The sequence below is a fragment of the Schistocerca piceifrons genome, chromosome 6, assembly GCF_021461385.2.
Source record: "Schistocerca piceifrons isolate TAMUIC-IGC-003096 chromosome 6, iqSchPice1.1, whole genome shotgun sequence".
NCBI lineage: Eukaryota > Metazoa > Arthropoda > Insecta > Orthoptera > Acrididae > Schistocerca > Schistocerca piceifrons.
The window spans coordinates 50,675,150-50,697,223 of NC_060143.1; the positions used below are offsets into that span (position 1 = coordinate 50,675,150).

General features: G+C 40.3%; 1 non-coding gene across 1 annotated transcript; it reads left to right on the forward strand.

Moving 5' to 3' along the window:
- Nucleotides 1–3,222: 3,222 nt before the first annotated feature.
- Nucleotides 3,223–3,297, forward strand: Trnat-ugu. The gene has a single exon. It is a non-coding gene; the product is annotated as a tRNA-Thr (tRNA).
- Nucleotides 3,298–22,074: the final 18,777 nt, after the last annotated feature.

Consider the following 22,074-nt stretch of genomic DNA (forward strand, 5'->3'; position numbering starts at 1 on the left):
ACCAAACACTCACCTCGACCTCTAGTGGCGAATCAAACTGATCAAGCAGCAGAGTCGCCTGGCAACGGACCTGCAAACTACGAGTGCCCACAGCTCCACCGTGTGGCTGACCCTTGATCTACGACACCATGCTGAACAACAGCATGATTCGAGCACCAAGCAGCGTGACCGACAGTGCTCTGGAGACAGATAGGTCATGTGGCATGACTGGCAAAATGTCAACGAAGGCACCTCCAAGCCAGACATCAAACATCGTTACCTGTGCTTATGTCAGTCGGTGAATGAAGAAGATCTGCTGGTGCTATAGTAACCAAAATTAAGCACTCTTCAGTGAATAGCCTCAGAACTTTAGCATTGACATCAATGATTCGTTCACCCATGGCAATGGATGGTTAACAGTTGCTATTGTGCGAGGTGGTACAGGCGTTCCCAATGTATCAGGACTGGAAAGCTTCGTCGATCGTGACGTCATAGCCTATCGAACATATCATGTGACTGAAAATGCAAATAAAGACTTTGGCAAATCAGGTACGTGCCGAGTAAAACTGTGAGGGACGGGAAAAACCCACCGTGGTACAACAACAAAGTTAGGAAACTACTGCGAAAGCAAAGAGAGCTCCACTCCAAGTTTAAACGCAGCCAAAACCTCTCAGACAAACAGAAGCTAAACGATGTCAAAGTTAGCGTAAGGAGGGCTATGCGTGAAGCGTTCATTGAATTCGCAAGTGAAATTCTATGTACCGACTTGACGGAAAATCCCAGGAAGTTCTGGTCTTACGTTAAATCAGTAAGTGGCTCGAAACAGCATATCCAGACACTACGGGATGATGATGGCATTGAAACAGAGGATGACACGCGTAAAGCTGAAATACTAAACACCTTTTTCCAAAGCTGTTTCACACAGGAAGACCGCACTGCAGTTCCTTCTCTAAATCCTCGCACAAACGAAAAAATGGCTGACATCGAAATAAGTGTCCAAGGAATAGAAAAGCATCTGGAATCACTCAATAGAGGAAAGTCCACTGGACCTGACGGGATACCAATTCGATTCTACACAGAGTACGCGAAAGAACTTGCCCTCCTTCTAACAGCCGTGTACCGGAAGTCTCTAGAGGAACGGAGGGTTCCAAATGATTGGAAAAGAGCACAGATAGTCCCAGTCTTCAAGAAGGGTCGTCGAGCAGATGCGCAAAACTATAGACCTATATCTCTTACGTCGATCTCTTGTAGAATTTTAGAACATGTTTTTTGCTCGCGTATCATGTCATTTCTGGAAACCCAGAATCTACTATGTAGGAATCAACATGGATTCCGGAAACAGCGATCGTGTGAGACCCAACTGGCCTTATTTGTTCATGAGACCCAGAAAATATTAGATACAGGCTTCCAGGTAGATGCTATTTTTCTTGACTTCCGGAAGGCGTTCGATACAGTTCCGCAATGTCGCCTGATAAACAACGTAAGAGCCTACGGAATATCAGACCAGCTGTGTGGCTGGATTGAAGAGTTTTTAGCAAACAGAACACAGCATGTTGTTATCAATGGAGAGACGTCTACAGACGTTAAAGTAACCTCTGGCGTACCACAGGGGAGTGTTATGGGACCATTGCTTTTCACAATATATATAAATGACTTAGTAGATAGTGTCGGAAGTTCCATGCGGCTTTTCGCGGATGATGCTGTAGTATACAGAGAAGTTGCAGCATTAGAAAATTCTAGCGAAATGCAGGAAGATCTGCAGCGGATAGGCACTTGGTGCAGGGAGTGGCAACTGACCCTTAACATAGACAAATGTAATGTATTGCGAATACATAGAAAGAAGGATCCTTTATTGTATGATTATATGATAGCAGAACAAACAATGGTAGCAGTTACTTCTGTAAAATATCTGGGAGTATGCATGCGGAACGATTTGAAGTGGAATGATCATATAAAATTAATTGTTGGTAAGGCGGGTACCAGGTTGAGATTCATTGGGAGAGCGCTTAGAAAATGTAGTCTATCAACAAAGGAGGTGGCTTACAAAACACTCGTTCGACCTATACTTGAGTATTGCTCATCAGTGTGGGATCCGTACCAGATCGGTCTGACGGAGGAGATAGAGAAGATCCAAAGAAGAGCGGCGCGTTTCGTCACAGGGTTATTTGGTAACCGTGATAGCGTTACGGAGATGTTTAATAAACTCAAGTGGCAGACTCTGCAAGAGAGGCGCTCTGCATCGCGGTGTAGCTTGCTCGCCAGGTTTCGAGAGGGTGCGTTTCTGGATGAGGTATCGAATATATTGCTTCCCCCTACTTATACCTCCCGAGGAGATCACGAATGTAAAATTAGAGAGATTAGAGCGCGCACGGAGGCTTTCAGACAGTCGTTCTTCCCGCGAACCATACGCGACTGGAACAGGAAAGGGAGGTAATGACAGTGTCACGTAAAGTGCCCTCCGCCACACACCGTGGGGTGGCTTGCGGAGTATCAATGTAGATGTAGATGTAGAAGGATCGGGCGAAAAATAGTTCAAGAACCGTCGGGCTGGGTCTTTAGTGCCCAGCAAATGAAACACTTAAACAAGTGACGAACAATATACTTACTTCAAATTACGAATTCTTATATTTTTCAGGAATTACTAAATGCTACATAGACATTAAATTTACTCTCTGAATTATACAATAATTGTATACAAAAATTGAATAGTATGCTACTTTGTAGTACTAAATGTAAGTAAAGAGGAAATACAAGTAAATTTGATTGAAAGGGATAAGTCCCTGCAGACGCACTATCCTCTGTGCCCGCGGTGGCTCAGATGGATAGAGCGTCTGCCATGTAAGCAGGAGATCCCGGTTTCGAGTCCCGGTCGGGGCACACATTTTCAACATGTCCCCAAGGAAGTGTATCAACGCCTGCTTGCAGCTAGGGTGTCTATTTAATTATCATTTCATTTCTAGCAAAGCTGCATGGTCATCCACGGTAACTGTTCTTTCGGGAACAGATACTACCGTCATATACAGTTAAAAATATGGGTTCCCGGCCTTTGACCTTCTTGTGCGAACGCACACGCTATGCCCGAACTCGTACGGGACTTGGTAGATTAATCTGCCACGAGTAATGAGTATCATGGGCAAACATCTATTAGGCGCACTACGAATGTAGTGTTGTGGACATGTTGGGAATGTGGATCTCACGGGGAGCGTGCAAGGGATAAGTCCCTGCAGACGCACTATCCTCTGTGCCCGCGGTGGCTCAGATGGATAGAGCGTCTGCCATGTAAGCAGGAGATCCCGGGTTCGAGTCCCGGTCTGGGCGCACGTTTTCAACATGTCCCCAACGAAGTGTATCAACGCCTGCTTGCAGCTAGGATGTCTATTTAATTATCATTTCATTTGACTGAAATACGACTGTAAATGAGAATAAGTTGTAAAACTAAAATGCAAAACTGTTGAATTTTCGTTATATAAATGGAAGTTGTGAATATAATGGACATTTGTGAGATATAGTCCTCTAAAATCATCATTTTTCAAAACAGCCGATGCTAACCATTTCAGCATTCGTTCATGCATAACCACACTTTGCAAACTTTGCAAAAGTATTGAGTTTTGCTGTCCGAGGTTAAAGGCAATCCTGTGAATTTCGCACGAGAGGTTTAGCTTGATTGCACGCATTGTAAAATATAGTGATATGATAGACTATCCTAGGGTTCTGTGCTATTCTCATCTAACTCAAACGTTTTTATTTACTTTGAATACAATGTAGCCATTGAGAGCTTCAATATTCAACAACTGAAAAAAGAAGCAGTGAGGAACAGTAAGTTCACCACACATAGCATCTACGACATCTACGCCGCCCTTTGTTTTGTTGTAGCACATTACTGTACTTTGTTTTTGTGGTGTGCGTACTGTAAGACCTTCGGTACACGCACCATCAGGTTATTTGACTTGTCGCTGTAACGAAGTAGGCGAGTGTCAGCAATATGTGGCGTGTTTATCTTCTGCCGTTAGGTCAGACGATAGAAATGCCACTTGCACGCTTAGAGTAGCAGACTGCCGGTGACCAACTTTAAACAGAACTTGATTAATTCTCACACACATTCATTAAAATAATAAAAATCATAGACATTACGTAACTTCATTCTGGATGCTGTTTACAATTGACAATCTGACGGTCCTTTGGTCTTGGTACGTTAATCTTATTCTCACATATCTCTGATACTTGACAAAAGTGTCTATACATTTATCTTCATGGCTATGTATAGGAATATGGTAATCTTATTAGGCGCATACTGAAACTTGACTATAGACTGGTACAGACTAACGCAGACTGACTAATCAGAGGTCTGTACACTCGTTATAATACCTCACTGTGCGAGTATGATCTGCGAGGAGAAAAGGTTCTACATTAGCAGCACTCTCATTGGCTGCGAGACATGTTAATACGCGGATCGGCGGAAGCAGAATTTGGTCCGTCTCTAAGACAGCGTCATCTCGTAGTGCGGAGATGGACGAGCGCAGCGCCTGCGCTGTTGTGCTTAGCGGGGCGCGCTCTAGTGGGAAAGTTGTGTACGTGCTGACTACGTGGAACTATGTACACAAAAGCCTTTTTCTTCCTTTCACCACTGTAACTGTCAATCTCATCATCATGATACTTTGACGAAATGAGCAGTACTGTTTTCTTTTTCAGATGGAAGTAATACTTAAGGATTCTTTTTTAGATTTTATGGGTAAGAGCTCAACTCTAATTTCTGGCTTATTTTCCTTTAACGTGGAAACAACAGTAATATTCTTTCGCTGTAGTGCTTTCCAGACTATTAGGTAAGAATTAAATCAAATATCTACCGTTAGATTTCTTCCAGAACGTTTTACTGGGTCTACAAGGTGCAAAACAACATCATCTGCTTTATTGATTTTGTACGGTCCTTGTGGTTGTGCATCTGCATAGTCTTCCAAATGTTTTACATAGTGCGTTTTAGAACAGGCCAGGATGAAAACCTTGACCCCATACTTGGCAGCTTCATTGGGGATGTACATTTTGAATCTGCACCTACCTCTGTATGGAATGAGCATTTCGCCCAAAGTAACGTTTTCTGAGGTAGCGAAATACACATTGCAGTTGAAGGAAAATATATCAAAAATTTATTTTATGGCAGCAAGAATATCTTGGGTTTTTCTTTCTTCCTTCGTATGGATGTTGTCAAACCTGATACGAGTCAAAAATCTGAATCTTTTCAATGACATACTTGTCCGAAAGATTTATGTTCCGGTGCCATCTGTAGTTTAGAAGTCTTAGATATTCATTTTGCCGCCACTCAATGATCCATCTAAGTAAAGTAGGCCAGAATATGCCTTCATTTCATCAAAAACTGGCAGGCCTCGCCAAATTTAGGTCACTGTTTCGATCTTGATGCTTCCATGGAAATGCATGGTAGCTATGTTGTCACGTCTTGTTCGAACACTTTGTGGGAAACAAGTTTCTCTTCATTTAGTTGCTTCGTTCCTTCCTTCATAAAATCGCATAAGAGACGTACCCAAGTCCGTTATGGGAGATGTACTAGAATCAACAATAGTAGGTTCATCTGTGCTGGCAAAAGCCTCAACATCTATCTCTTCACCACCACTTATTTCACTATTATCGTATTGATCACTGTTTATTTGGAAGCCTGGGTCGCGTCAGAACTGCCTACTTCATTCTCATCATCATATAAGATTCTCTAAATTTCACTCTATGAAAGATTTTCTTTTGCCATTTTAAATTGTAAACTATTGACAGTGACAATAGACAATGATAATTCGGTTTAAGGGCATTACATGTAGTTCGTAAGGTAAGTCAGTGATAGACCTACACAACAAATAAAAAGGGATCGCACTGGCGGAAATTAGTAATGTAAACGGTCAAGCTGGGTCTGACAGACCAGCGCGCTTTTTGGAAGGCTACCAAACAATGAATAAACAAACAAACAAAAAAACTGATTCACGATTTTAACGCTTTCTCTTGGATGTTACAGGAAGCTAGAAGAGATCTCGAGTCAAATCAGCAATTATAAGAACGTAAATTCAGTGAAACAAAAACTAGTGCGTCTCACAGAACCAACACGACCGTTCCAGGGCTAAGGCAGATATTTATACACAGTGTCTTCAGTATTTTAGAAATGTGAATCTTAGGTGTTAGATGCTTAGTATAGATATTTATACAACTGAGCAGTGACTGCAGCAAGAACATCGATTTTACAGGCGGTGTTCATTGAGAATTTGATGATGATGATGATGTTTGGTTCGTGGGGCACTCAACTGCGCGGTTATCAGCGCCCGTATAAATTCCCAACCTTTGCTCAGTCCAGTCTCGCCACTTTCATGAATGATGATGACATGATGAGGACATCAAAAACAGTCATATCGAGGCAGGTGAAAATCCCTTACCCCCACCGGAAATCGAGCCCGGGACCCCTTGCTCGGGAGGCTAGAACACGACCGCAAGACCACGAGCTGCGGTCGCGGAATTAGGGGTTAATATGTTTATTTATTTATGATATATTTCTCACCAAAGTATTTTGTGCAGATGTGTGAATGTTGGTGTTAGTGTTAGATTTTTGTGGACTTGTGCTTACTACTGTGTTCAGTGATGATAGCTATTCTGTTGATTTGTATTCATCTAATTAGTACAGTAAGTGCTTACTTAACTGAATGTTAATTAGGAGATGTATTCGGTTTACCGGTATTCTCTAATAAGACCAGCCAGTGGATTATAAACGGTCTGGATGTCTTCTGGTTCAAAGAAAGAGGTTGAACACGTAATAGCTGTGAAAATGGACGTAACACAGGAAGATAACTATTATTCAGGAATCAGTGGTTGTGGAATGTCAGTTGAGAGCCCTTTGGGTCATTCAATCAGATAAACTGAGACCTCAGTGAAAACACCGAAAGAGAAACCAGATATCTATGGGAACCATTTTGAATCGATGTTGGAATCGATCACAAGGGAACAAAGAAAACTTGGAGAACCTATTACAAGAAAGAAAAAAATCATCTAAAGAAAGCTCAGAGAAATTATCTAACGAATATCAAGAAATCAAGAGGAAAATACCCCAAGAGAGTATGGAGAAAATATCCAGACAAAAAGGAAAACTTGAAGACAGAAATACACCAGTTTGAAGAAGGAATAAACAGATATCGTGAAGAGAGAATTGTCAGACTGCAGAAACATTCTGATAAATTCAGAGATGATATAAATAGCCTGAGAATGGAAACAACAGGAAGAGCTGAGAAAGGTGTTAGGGAAGCTGAAATAGAACTAGAAGACGAGATTAAAGAAGTTGAGATTTGTTATTGCCAACAGATTACAAATGTCACGTAGATGCCACAAGAAAGGAGTATCATCATTAAAGATTAATAAATTGAGGAAACTGAATAGCTGTCAATTTAAGGGGGGAAACCGTATTGCAGATGCAGTGCAAGAATAAGCAAGTCGGGTAAGAAGTTAACCATTCTCTAGAAGATATATAAGAACAGGAGAATAAAGGTAAACGAATTAATAAAGAAATTAACAGTGTTCCAAACAGTGAGGAACCATAATACAAATACTGTAATAAACAGTGATAATAAGTACATCAGGCAGGTCCACGGCGAAAGTATAAACCAAACAGCGAACTGAACACTTGCTATTTACCAGATGGTTAAAACGAATTTTCTCTGTGCACTTTAAAAATGTAGGCAAAATCACATTTGCAGTAGACAGTGTGGGATGCCAATAATTCACTTGGAGAATTAAGAAGAAAGATGGGGTTAATATATATTGTAAATGTGAGGATGAATTTCTGATGAAATGGTGGCCAAACGTTATCAAGGTGCATAATTAAAAGGAGTACTACGTTAGAAATTCCTTAACATTTAAGGCGATAGCCCACACGCCAGATTACAATCAAACAAGGCACAGGGAACTAACTACTATTTTGCTGGTATACCATTTGGAGACTGGCAGGCTCCTTCCTGCGTGAGACATTACTTTGTTTCAAGTCTCACTCTTCTCCCAGCTTTCCTTTCCAATATCCGAAGTGTAAGAAATCAGTAGCTGTTAACTATACTACGCAGTGGTAGCAAAGGTATATCAATTAATAACATTTTAGCAAAGCCTGTGGTATATTCATCACAAAAACGTAAAGTCAGCGTTAAAGTAGTAATTGAGATACCAACAAATCTATAATTTGTGTAATTTCTCAACGATAAAACTGCACAAATACTAACGCCAAAAAATAGAGTTGGTGCCAGACCTGGAAAGAAACATGTGTCTAAGGAACAGGAGGAAGATATTGGTGTTTAACATCTCGTCGACAACGAAGTCATTAGAGAGGAGCACAAATTCGGGTTATGGAAGCATGAGGAAAGAAATCGGTCGTGACCTTTCAGAGGAGCCATCACAACATTTGCCTCAAGGGATTTAGGGAAATCACGGTAAGCCTACATTTGGATAGCCAGACACGGGTCTCAACAATCATACACCCAAATGTGAGTCCAGTGTGCTAACCACAGCACCACCTCCCTCGGTAAATGTGTCAAAATTTTGAGTGAAGCTAATTAGTATCAGTAACGAGTGTTACATAATTGGGGAGATTTGTACCATGAGTCATGTGAGTAGAAAGAGAGTAAAAAATTGAAATGACGTATCAGCTGATGGTAGTGATAAACAGGAAACATATAAAATGGCATCAAGATGAAAAGTTACTAGTTTTCATGAATAATATACAGTATAAGGATGATCATTGTAACTAGGATCATCATGAGGAGCAGGAGCTATGGAACATGAAGAAATTTCCATGTATAAATTGAGGTGAATAAGGAGAGAGAGTGATATGTGTAATGGAGACTTACGTCAGATGGAAGGTATATGGAATATGAAATATTTTAAGAGCTAATATTTGATTAAAGTCATTTACTTTAACACAAATTGTCATAGTTGTTTCTATATATATTTATGGGTAAGTAATGATGAAAAAGTGTAATCATAACAAGTAATTTGTGAAAGGTAAAGGAATGACAATGGAGATGATCTAGCTACCTGTTGACACTGAAAACGCAAAAAATAGTGAGTGTCAGAAATACTATCCTGGCACTGTCCAGTGGGAAATCAGCACCAGCACTTCAAATTTTGGATCATAATACGTCAGTCTAACAGGAAATATTATACCTATTTTATAGGCAGCAATAATAACTGTATAAGTACAATAAACATTCTATGGCTGATTAAAATAGCCATTTCTGTGAAATCACATTAGTTGAAATTTTTTTATATTGTGTAAGATATGTCTACAGCATTAAGTTACCATCTACATCTTGACTTATCTAACAGAAGGTAAAGTACTGTTAATGATATGTACAGTCGTACTCAAAAGTATCCGAAGGACCTGCATTGCATTTCGAATGATTCGCATGCAACCGGTATAACACGGCTGTCTTGCAGGTCCTCTAATCGCTCCTAGGTACAGTCGTTTGACTATTGAAAGTGGTTCCAACAAGTCACCACTAGAAAACACTGCTCTATTTCGCAATAACTCAAGATGTAAAGTAATACCACGATGCTACAAATATCAGGGAACACTTTAATACAGATAAGACTGTCCTTAAGGTTTGTAAGCTCACATTTATTACAATAAATGACATACCTGAAATGTTACCACTCTCATTATTACGTCAGATAGGTAACGCACGTAGTACGTTCGTCGTAAGCATAATTTGGTCTTCAAAGTAACATACAGTACTTATTATTATACTGAAAATGACTTTAAAAATTTAAGTTATCCACGAGCAGCTAGTTGAGAATATCTATGAACTTCAAATGACACGACGAACCGTCTTGTTCTGCCTATGGATTCAAACCCAGGGCAGGCAGACTAAGCAAAGATTTCGTGACTGACGGAAACTAACAGTCATTCCTGATTAGGCATACACAGAGTGATATACCTGGATTTTAGACAGTATCAGTTAGCAAATATCAACTTCAAATTACATGACACAAACATTATTAACTGACGCGAATTCCTGCCCAGCATCTCTTGTCCCTGTTACCGAACTACGAGAGATGTTAAATAATCTTATTCACAAGCAACTTACTTGAAATTCTGTGGGGTAAAGCCTTGAGTTGGACAGGGATTCGAACCCAGAACCTAATCGGATTGATATCGAAGCACAACCAACTGTGACATGTCGGATTTTCTCGGCAGTAACTAGATGTTTTAACTGAAATGACGAGACGAAACAATAATTTTTTCCTTCCTAGGACTCCAACCCGGCACCTATTTCAGTTATACTCTAGAGAAAACGAACGTTAAATATGGCTTTGTTGCACCAGCAGCGACATGTGAGCATGTTTGAACTAGAAATAATATGACGAAGAGTTCAGTGCTCACAGGGAATAGAGCCCCACACATATCGTTGTTGACTACACACAAAGAGACGTCAGCTACAGAATTTTTCTCCACCAGCAGCTCGGAATAACGTATTGAACTTACAGTGATGTCGCAAATAGTTCTGTGTCTCACTGGGAGTCAAAAACGTGAGATATCGTTAGCGTTGACAACGAAGGAAAATACATTAAAAATCAAAATTATTATCCACCAGCAGATAGGTGTTCTCATGCTAGAGATTGATAATACATAATGAAATCTTTAGTGCCAGGCCTGGATTCGAACGCATTCACGCGTAATATGTGGAGATGTTGAAGAATCTGTAGTTTTGAACAAACAACAAATTGCAATCGAGCTGTATTGTCACGCATGGACCAAATTCCGCGTTAAGGGCGGTCTGAGTTGCATTCTCAGTTCAGAACCAATTTTATCGACATACAGAAGTTCCGATAAGAGATGGAATAAGTGTCCTGTGACCCTACATAAGATTTGTTTCGTCACTACAAATAAATAACTAGAATAAGAAAGGTTACTGGTGATAGTTTCTACATGTCGCCACTCCAGACTTTATTGTGGTTCAACCTAACGTCTACTTTGCAGCGAAGGAATATCATCTTTAATGTGAATTTCAGACCACACTGCCATTGTATCTTCTTCACTTGGTGTAGCCAGAAGAGACTGGAATCTTTCTCTCCCTATCTAATATCATTGATGGAAGTGGGAATCGAACCCAGACCACAGGTATAAGAACCTACCATCAGTCCAACAGATCACCAAACCCTCATATCCGTGACTCATTTTTCTACCAAAACATGGCTGCGCCACAATGGATGAAAATTCTGACACACAGGCTCCCTGTAGTAAATTGCAGCATGTTCAGTAAATTCATTTACTTGGGTGACCGAATGACCATGAACTAGCTGCCTCGGCTACCCAGTGCATACATTCGACTCTATTTTGTAATCACCGAAATAAAATCACGTAACTGCCACATAAACAGAACTGCCAACAGTTTAGGATGCAGAAATTTAAATAGGAAGTGTTTCTTTCCTCTTGAGCTATTCTGTTGCGCTATCTGTTTGTAGAAAACGTCGTGCCGTGCAAAAGAAAAGCTGTACCTGTTTCTCTCAGAAGTCTAGACCCGTCCGTCTGCATTATCTCGCAGCACTGTGGTATGCGGAAGTTTTGGAGTAATTGTTGTTCAGCTCTGTAGCGCTTGTAGGTACGTGACAGCTAGTAGCGTAACGGTAGGTGTCGTGCACCATAGATATGATGTAGCGACTTCGATTACATTTACTGCAAAATTTTTTTTTTTAAACGCAATTTTGCTGTCAGCTGAAGTTACCAATCTAATGCAACTTTGAACATAAATCCCTTCACTTCTCAATCATAAATTGTCGCTTGTGGAAAAAGGGCTAGCTTCTGTGACATTTTGTTCTTTTCAGGTTTAATAGACAGCCAGGCAGCAGATGCATCTCGAAGCTTTTGTATCGAGTATGGGGAGGGCGCATCGTGCCCAAATACGCCAGAAAAGTATTTTCTACATTAGCTGTCGTGTGGTAGTGGCATTTTATTTTTCTTCAAGCATTGTTTGACAGCTTTAACTCAGAACAAGTTTTCTACATGCATGTAAACAATAAACTGCATGTGCATTGTCAGACTGTTATAGATAACGTCAGAGAATTCGTATATATCGTTGATGATTAATTTCGCTCTCATGTTTACTACTGTTTCAACGACACTAAAGGAAACCATACAAAAATTGTGTACTGTATTGTAAGAAATGAAATAAAACTACCCACGACGAAAGTCTGTTTTAATAGAACTGAGTATGTGTACACAAGCGTGCCTCTGTCGACACGAATTAGTAAAATACTACTCTCTTAGATTTTGATTGGGTCTGTGTTTAATTGGTATGCTGTGTCATACTCAAGAGGTATGCAATAAATATAGTTATGCATTTCTAGAGACCCAAAATTCGCTTGTCAGCAGCGGAAAGTGGCGTTACCTGTTGTGCAGCACTGTAAGATTTTCACCATTGCACTATGAGCTTGTAACGTGCGCGTGGGGCACACAATACTCATTAAAGCCTGTACTATGGTAAGTGAGTGGGGTTCACCTTTTCAGACAGGATTTTCATATAGATATTGACCGCGTGTACCTGAATGGTGGCAAATCAGATCTACACTCACTCTGTAATAACAACGATCCGTCAAGTAAGTTCGAAATGCAATTACACGTCAGTATGGACCAAAAGCAACATTGAAGATGCTACCAATTTAATAATAATTCGGTCGCCAGCCTAATTAGGCATTAATTGAGTTTCTTCCCTGTACAAGTTGGTATATATTCATGCAAAACAACAAGTAGTAACACTGCATAATATAGTAGAATTTTAGAACCAGAAAATCTGTTGAACTGATGGTTTCACGTTCTGTACTGATATGGAAAAACCATGAATACATAGCACTACACTGTAATGTATACTACAAAACTTCGTACTGTCTATTGATCTGGTTAAAATCAGGCATAGGTTACCCTAGGCATAGCACTTTCAAGCCACACACAAAATGTCAATTTTGATAAAGATGAAACACTGATAAATTTTGACTTATATATTGACTTTAGCTTTTTCTTCTCAAACCAATGTGGAACACTTCAGAATTCAAATGAATAAAAGGGGGGGGGGACCCTAAAACTGTTATGATTACTATATTAAAAAAATTTATTACTAAAAATATCATGCGTTCAAGATTTCCAGTATATGAGTTACTACTCTTTTTATCTTATTTACTTCTCATTTAAATACCTTTATATCTGTCTCGATATAATTGAATTTCATTACTATATCAATATTAAAGTTATCTTTCAACTTCGTTAGACCTTCGTTATTCATTTACTGGTTCATTAACAAAACAGTTCTTTAAACACCATTCTAACATCACTAGGTCTGCAAGTAACTATTGTTAGCACAAAATTTAATTTTTCATTTCGGGACACTTGGATTGCACAACATTTGGAAAGGACCCTGCCTAGGTTAGTTGTGAGGATAATTAAATGAGGGGAAAGTTCTGGTAAAATTTAGGTTATTATTGAACAGTTCACTCTATGGTCCATACGCATACAGTACTAAAGGTTTCAACCTGCTTATACCGATGCGGCGGTTGGTAGGCGGCGAGATGGCGAGGCACAGAGCACACATATAACCACAGCTATGGCTCTTGACGTTGTTGTTGTTGTGGTCTTCAGTCCTGAGACTGGTATGATGCAGCTCTCCATGCTACTCTATCCTGTGCAAGCTTCTTCATCTCCCAGTACCTACTGCAACCTACATCCTTCTGAATCTGTTTAGTGTATTCATCTCTCGGCCTCCCTCTACGATTTTTACCCTCCACGCTGCCCTGAAATACTAAATTGGTGATCCCTTGATGCCTCAGAACGTGTCCTACCAACCGATCCCTTCTTCTAGTCAAGTTGTGCCGCAAACTTCTCTTCCGCCAATCCTATTCAATACCTCCTCATTAGTTACGTGATCTACCCACCTTATCTTCAGCATTCTTCTGTAGCACCACATTTCGAAAGCTTCTATTCTCTTCTTGTCCAGACTATTTATTGTCCATGTTTCACTTCCATACTTGGCTACACTCCATACAAATACTTTAAGAAACGACTTCCTGACACTTAAATCTATACTCGATGTTAACAAATTTCTCTTCTTCAGAAACGATTTCCTTGCCATTGCCAGTCTGCATTCTATATCCTCTCTACTTCGACCATTATCAGTTATTTTACTCCCTAAATAGCAAAACTCCTATACTACTTTAAGTGTCTCATTTCCTAATCTAATTCCCTCAGCATCACCCGATTTAATTTGACTACATTTCATTATCATCGTTTTGCTTTTGTTGATGTTCATCTTATATCCTCCTTTCAAGACACTGTCCATTCCGTTCAACTGCTCTTCCAAGTCCTGTCCTTTGCTGTCTCTGATAGAATTACAATGTCATCGGCGAACCTAAAAGTTTTTACTTCGTCTCCATGGATTTTAATACCTACTACGAATTTTTCTTTTGTTTCCTTTACTGCTTGCTCAATATACAGATTGAGTAACATCGGGGAGAGGCTACAACCCTGTCTTACTCCCTTCCCAACCACTGCTTCCCTTTCATGCCCCTCGACTCTTATAACTGCCATCTGGTTTCTGTACAAATTGTAAATAGCCTTTCGCCCCCTGTATTTTACCCCTGCCACCTTCAGAATTTGAAAGAGAGTATTCCAGTCAACATTGTCAAAAGCTTTCTCTAAGTCTACAAATGCTAGAAACGTCGGTTTGCCTTTTCTTAATCTTTCTTCTAAGATAAGTCGTAAGGTTAGTATTTCCTCACGTGTTCCAAGATTTCTACGGAATCCAAACTGATCTTCCCCGAGGTCCGCTTCTACCAGTTTTTCCATTCGTCTGTAAAGAATTAGCGTTAGTATTTTGCAGCTGTGACTTATTAAACTGATAGTTCGGTAATTTTCACATCTGTCAACACCTGCTTTCTTTGGGATTGGAATTATTATATTCTTCTTGAAGTCTGAGGGTATTTCGCCTGTCTCATATATCTTGCTCACCAGATGGTAGAGTTCTGTCATGACTGGCTCTCCCAAGGCCATCAGTAGTTCTAATGGAATGTTGTCTACTCCCGGGGCCTTGTTTCGACTCAGGTCTTTCAGTGCTCTGTCAAACTCTTCACGCAGTACCTTATCTCCCATTTCGTCTTCATCTACATCCTCCTCCATTTCAATAATATTGTCCTCAAACACATCGCCCTTGTATAAACCCTCTATATACTCCTTCCACCTTTCTGCCTTCCCTTCTTTGCTTAGAACTGGGTTGCCATCTGAGCTCTTGATATTCATACAAGTGGTTCTCTTCTCTCCAAAGGTCTCTTTAATTTTCCTGTAGGCAGTATCTATCTTACCCCTAGTGAGACAAGCCTCAACATCCTTACATTTGTCCTCTAGCCATCCCTGCTTAGCAATTTTGCACTTCCTGTCGATCTCATTTTTGAGACGTTTGTATTCCTTTTTGACTGCTTCATTTACTGCATTTTTGTATTTTCTCCTTTCATCAATTAAATTCAATATTTCTTCTGTTACCCAAGGATTTCTATTAGCCCTCGCCTTTTTACCTACTTGATCGTCTGCTGCCTTCACTACTTCATCTCTCAAAGCTACCCATTCTTCTTCTACTGTATATCTTTCCCCATTCCCATCAATTGTTCCCTTATGCTCTCCCTGAAACTCTCTACAACCTCTGGTTCTTTCATTTTATTCAGGTGCCATCTCCTTAGATTCCCACCATTTTGCAGTTTCTTCAGTTTCAATCTGCAGTTCATAACCAATAGATTGTGGTCAGAATCCACATCTGCCCCTGAAAATGTCTTACAATTTAAAAACTGGTTCCTAAATCTCTGTCTTACCATTATATAATCTATCTGATACCTTTTAGTATCTCCAGGATTCTTCCAGGTATACAACCTTCTTTTATGATTCTTGAACCACGTGTTAGCTGTGATTAAGTTATGCTCTGTGCAAAATTCTACAAGGCGGCTTCCTCTTTGATTTCTTCTTCCCAACCCATATTCACCTACTATGTTTCCTTCTCTCCCTTTTCCTACTGACGAATTCGAGTCACCCATGACTATTAAATCTTCGTCTCCCTTCACTAGCTGAATAATTTCTTTTATCTCGTCATACATTTCATCTATTTCTTCATCATCTGCAGAGCTAGTTGGCATATAAACTTTTACTACTGTAGTAGGCATGGGCTTTGTGTCTATCTTGGCCACAATAATGCGTTCACTGTGCTGTTTGTAGTACCTAACCCGCACTCCTATTTTTTTTATTCATTATTAAACCTACTCCTGCATTACCCATGTTTGATTTTGTATTTATAACCCTGTAATCACCTGATCAAAAGTCTTGTTCCTCCTGCCACCGACCTTCACTAATTCCCACTATATCTAACTTTAACTTATCCATTTCCCTTTTTAAATTTTCTAACCTACCTGCCCGATTAAGGGATCTGACATTCCACGCTCCGATCCGTAGAACGCCAGTTTTCTTTCTCCTGATAACGACGTCCTCTTGAGTAGTCCCCGCCCGGAGATCCGAATGGGGGACTATTATACCTCCGGAATATTTTACCCAAGAGGACGCCATCATCATTTAATCATACAGTAAAGCTGCATGTCCTCGGGAAAAATTACGGCTGTAGTTTCCCCTTGCTTTCAGCCGTTCGCAGTACCAGCACAGCAAGGCCGTTTTGGTTAATGTTACAAGGCCAGATCAGTCAATCATCCAGACTGTTGCCCCTGCAACTACTGAAAAGGCTGCTGCCCCTCTTGAGGAATCACATGTTTGTCTGGCCTCTCAACAGATACCCCTCCGTTGTGGTTGCACCTACGGTACGGCCATCTGTATCGCTGAGGCACGCAAGCAAAGTCCACGGTTCTTGGGCGGGAGGGGGGGGGGGGCGGCACGCATCGGCACTTTAATTCTTCTTATCGTCGCAATATTTTTCGATTTAGTGCCTATGGAATACTGCCATGCTGTGTGGGCGTTGGAACAGCATACCCGAGGCTCAGTGAAACTACGTCTTCCAGGAGAGCCTCCTCGCTCCAGAAGGTGTTGCTCAGACCAATGCCAAACTGCAACTACTACTGCTGAGCCCGTTGTGCCGTACAGTTCCCGTGTGCATTTTCCCGCGCTCGCCTGCAATCCGCCTTTTACCGCTCCCTTACAGACAGGGTATTCACCTGAGGTTTTGCATTCTACATATCCTAACACATTGCCTACGTATGGACCAGACGCACAGTTACAATTTTAAACATCGTACAACAGTTTCAACATTTGTTACTTTTCAGTTCTATTACAATATTGCTTGACATTTGACATAAACATTAATATTCACATTGAAACAGTTTTCTTAACACAAAGACATGAAACAAAAAAGAAATGAAATCAGGACATCAATTACACTAATTTGTCGAAAAATCAGATGGAAAGAAATTTAATTGTATGTACAATAGTACAGCGTCGTTGTTGTTACAAGCTGAAAGTATTTTCTTGCGATTTCTTTATTGATGTTTGATCTGACTGCTTGTAGCTCTTTCACAGAAGGAATAAAGACGTTGCAGTCAGTGCGACTGGAACTGCGAACCGTAACAGGAGCTTTTCCACAAATCAGCACGTTACCACAGAGTTGGCGAAGAGGTATGTTTCTTAACTTCGTTTTACGAGGCCAATAGTGGCTACAACTCATAAACCGATATTTGAAGGACGAGGTTAGTTGCGATTTCCCCCTGCAACGATCTTCCTGGGCAGAAGACCGTAAGTTTACAACACTTTGTTACACCTCATGCGATAATAACTCAGATTATTCAATGGAAATAACAGGTAAAATCAAGTGAACTTTGAGGCTTAATTCCGTGCACACCAGGAAGTAACTCGTCGATCACAGAGTTGCCAAACATACGTTGCCTTGTTGCCAAATCTCAGTTACAGTACCAGCAGGAATAAGACGAACCGATGTGATCCTACAGCGGGCTGGGAAGTGACCATAGCTGGTGTCTCCAAGTTGCAGCTGCTACGGCCTGGAATACGTAATGCGTCTGATTCGCATTTCTGTAACTTGGTTTAGGGACTGGAGCGTAGTGACTAATAATACTCAGAATTGACTGCAAACTAAGCATCATAAATCAGTAACTCTCATAGTTGTTTTTATATTTCTTTCGTTAGTGTACCCAAAACTAAGAAACTCATTCACAGGCGTTTTCGTGCCTCGCCGATAGTCGAGCACAACAAACAAATAAAAATAAAAATAGATTAAGTGTGTGTGTGTGACAGCGACAGAGAGAGAGAGAGGCAGAGAGAGAGAGTGAGAGAGAGAAAGGGAGAGAGAGAGAGAGAGAGAGACAGAGAGAGAGAGAAATAAAAAAGAATGAGGGAGAGAGTGTGTGTAAAAAATTGTTGTAAATAAATTGAATCATGGTATTTATATAAATCTTTCATTTAAAATGACACGTTCCACATCATTACGAAATGTCGTATTCATGATCTATGGAAAAAGAATTAATCTAATGTAATGTAATCTAATCTAATCACATCATATTGGTAACTAGCCATGAAGAGCCATGAATTACCGAAATTTTTGCCAATACCAGTAACCAAATCTAAACTTGAAAATAAAAGACGACGATTTTTGTAATAAACCGGGTCTCCAATCAAAACCCTTTCGTCCCTGTTAGCTAACCACGAAATATGTCTGATACACCTCCATTCTGAAGTAACAAAGTGTCCATGGATTTAAAGATGAAACGCATGATGTGAAGTTCTGTGACGAAGATACGAACCCAACACGTAATCGGATTGTTAACGAAGAAAAATCAAAAGCTACGTATCGGTTTATCTTACGAGCTGCTAGGTGTTTGAATCTAAAATAAGGATACAAACTATTGTTCCTAAGCGACAATCGAACTGGACACATACCGTGCATCCACGAATGTAGCTTAAGTATCAGTTGCTTACTCACCAACAGTAAAATGTGTGCGTGTTTGACCAGAAATAACGACACCTATTGCGATTGTTGGCAACACATGAACAGACATTAAAAATGCACTTTAATTTTCACCAGCAGGTGGGTATGCACTTGGTAGGGCTTGAAATGAAATAATGAATATTTCTGTGCTGGATCCTTTGGAGGAGACCTAGAGAAGATTGCGGTTTTGGGAAAAGGAACGAGATGATTGAACTATACTGTTCCGAGAGATTCAGATCCTCGGAAGAGGAGATACGATTTCGAATCACAGTCCAGCACCAAGTTTTTCAACGTCCCTAGTTCAATCAAGTACAAGTAAAATAAGGCACTGTTCCTTTAAATGGCTATCGGTTCATCAAATAAAATAAAATTTTCTGATGTAAGTAAGTTTACTGGCGACTGTATTTCTGTTTGCCATGACTTCCGCTATGTCATTTTCCAACGTAAACCGGCTCTGCCCAGTTGGTAATGAAGGAACGTGATGTTTAATGCGGATTATGAATTATAACGTCTTTCTCTTGAGGTTACCAGACGTAAAATAAATCTGTTCCGTTTCTTAAAAGTAAATGTCTCAACCCGCGCATTGCACCTGTGATAATTCGTTCCACCAGACCATTGTGGCCACATTTCCCAGCCTCAAGAGTGTGCTGAAACGGATGTTGTGCTTAGCTTACAAAATTAGTCACGGTGGAAAAAATGCGAGTCACGGAAAACCTAAATCAGGATGGCCGGACGTGGGATTGATCGGTCGTCCTCCCGAATGCGAATCCAGTGTCTAACCACTGCGCCTCCTCGCTCGATGGAAGAGTCTTTACATCCTGCTGACATGAGAATAGCATAATCTCCGCGTTCTTGGGGACTGATGACCACAGATGTTAAGTCCCATAGTGCTCAGAGCCATTTGAACAGGGTCTTTTCCTGTCTACGGAATCCTTTTCATGTTAATATCAAACATCAGCAATTACTTGTAGATTACATTAAAACTAAAGGAATTGATGAAGCCGTTACTTGATAACAAAAACGCGCTACCTATCTTCATTTACTTGCGCCTAGAAATGGCTATCGAGTACTGCCAAACTAAAAGGCAAGAGATCTTACTGCCTTCCGATATACGTCGCTGCATCTTCTGCCTGCCTGTCTATTAAACCTGAAAAGAACAAAATGTCACAGAAATTAGCCCTTTATCCACAAGCGACTATTTATGATTGGGAAGTGAAGGGAATTATGATCAAATTTACATTAGATTGGTAACTTCAGCTAACAGCAAAATTGCGTTTCAAAAAAATTTTGCAGTAAATGTAATCGAAGTTGCGACATCATATCTATGGTTCACGAGACCTACCATTACGCTACTACCTGACAAATACCTAGAAGCGCTACAGATCTGAACAACAATTACTCCAAAACTTCTGCATACCACAGTGCTGCGAGATAATGCAAATGACCGGGTCTAGACTTCTGAGAGAAACAGTTACAGCTTTTCTTTTGCGCTGCACGACGTTTTCTACAAACAGAGTAGAAAGCAACACTTCCTATTTAAATTTCTGCATCCCACACTATTGGCAGTTCTGTGTAAGTGGCAGTTACGTGATTTTATTTCGGTGATTACAAAATAGAGTCGAATGTATGCACTGGGTGGCCGAGGCAGCTAGTTCATGGTGATTCGGTCATCCAAGTAAATGAATTTACTGAACGTGCTGCAATTTACTACGGGGAGACTGTGTGTCAGAATTTTCATCCAGTGTGGCGCAGCCATGTTATGGTAGAAAAATGAGTCACGGAAATGAGGGTTTGGTGGTCTGTTGGACTGATGGTAGGTTCTTATACTGTGGTCTGGGTTCGATTCCATTTTAGACAGGGAGAGAAAGATTCCAGTATCTTCTGGCTACACCAAGTGAAGAAGATATAATGGCAGTGTGGTCTGAAATTCACATTAAAGATGATATTCCTTTGCTGCAAAGTAGACGTTAGGTAGAACCACAATAAAGTCTGGAGTAGCGACATGTAAAAACTAACACCAGTAACCTTTCTTATACTAGTTATTTATTTCTAGTGAAGAAACAAACGGTACGTAGGATGACAGGACACTTATTCCATCTTTTATCTGAGCTTCTGTAGGTCGATAAAATTGGTTCTGAACTGTGAATGCAACTCAAACCGCCCTTAACGCGGAATTCGATCCCTTCGTGACAAGACAGCTCGGCTACAATTTGTTGTTTGTTCAAAACTGCAAATTCCTTAACATCTTCACATTTTACGCGTGAATGGGTTCGAATCCTTGCCCGGCACTAAAGATTTAATTATGTTTTATCAAGCTCTAGTATGAGAACACCTATCTGCTGGTGGATAATAATTTTGATTTTTAATGTAATTTCATTCGTTGTCAACGCTAACGGTATCTCATGTTTTTGACTCCCAGTGAGACACAGATTTGCGAGATCACTGTAAGTTCAAGATGTTATTCCGAACTGCTGGTGGAGAAAAATTCTGTAGCTGACGTCTCTTTGTGTGTAGTCAACAATGATATGTGTGGGGCTCTATTTCCTGTGAGCACTTCTAGTTCAAACATGCTCACATGTCCCTGCTGGTGCAACAAACCCATATTTAACGTTCGTTTTCTCTAGAATATGGCAGCGATAGGTGTCGTGTCGGAGTCCTGAGAAGGAAAAAATTAATGTTTCGTCTCATCATTTCAGTTAAATTATCTAGCTACTGCCGGGAAATCCGATATGTCACAGTTGGTTGATCTTCGATATCAATCCGATTAGGTTCTGGGTTCGAATCCCTGTGCAACACGAAGTTTTACCTAACGGAATTTCAAGTAATTTACTTGTGAGGAAGCAATATTTATCATCTCTCGTAGTTCGTTAACAGGGACAAGAGATGCTGGGTAGTAATTCGCGTCCGTTAAAAATGTTTGTATTGTGTAACTTAAAGTCGATATTTGCTAACTGAAGCTGTCTAAAATCCAGGCATAACATTATGTGTATGCCTAATCAGGAATGACTGTTAGTTTGCGTCAGTCACGAAATCTTTGCTTAGTCTGCCTGATCTGGGTTTGAATCCATATGCAGAACGAGACGGTTCGTCGTGTTATATGAAGTTCATACAT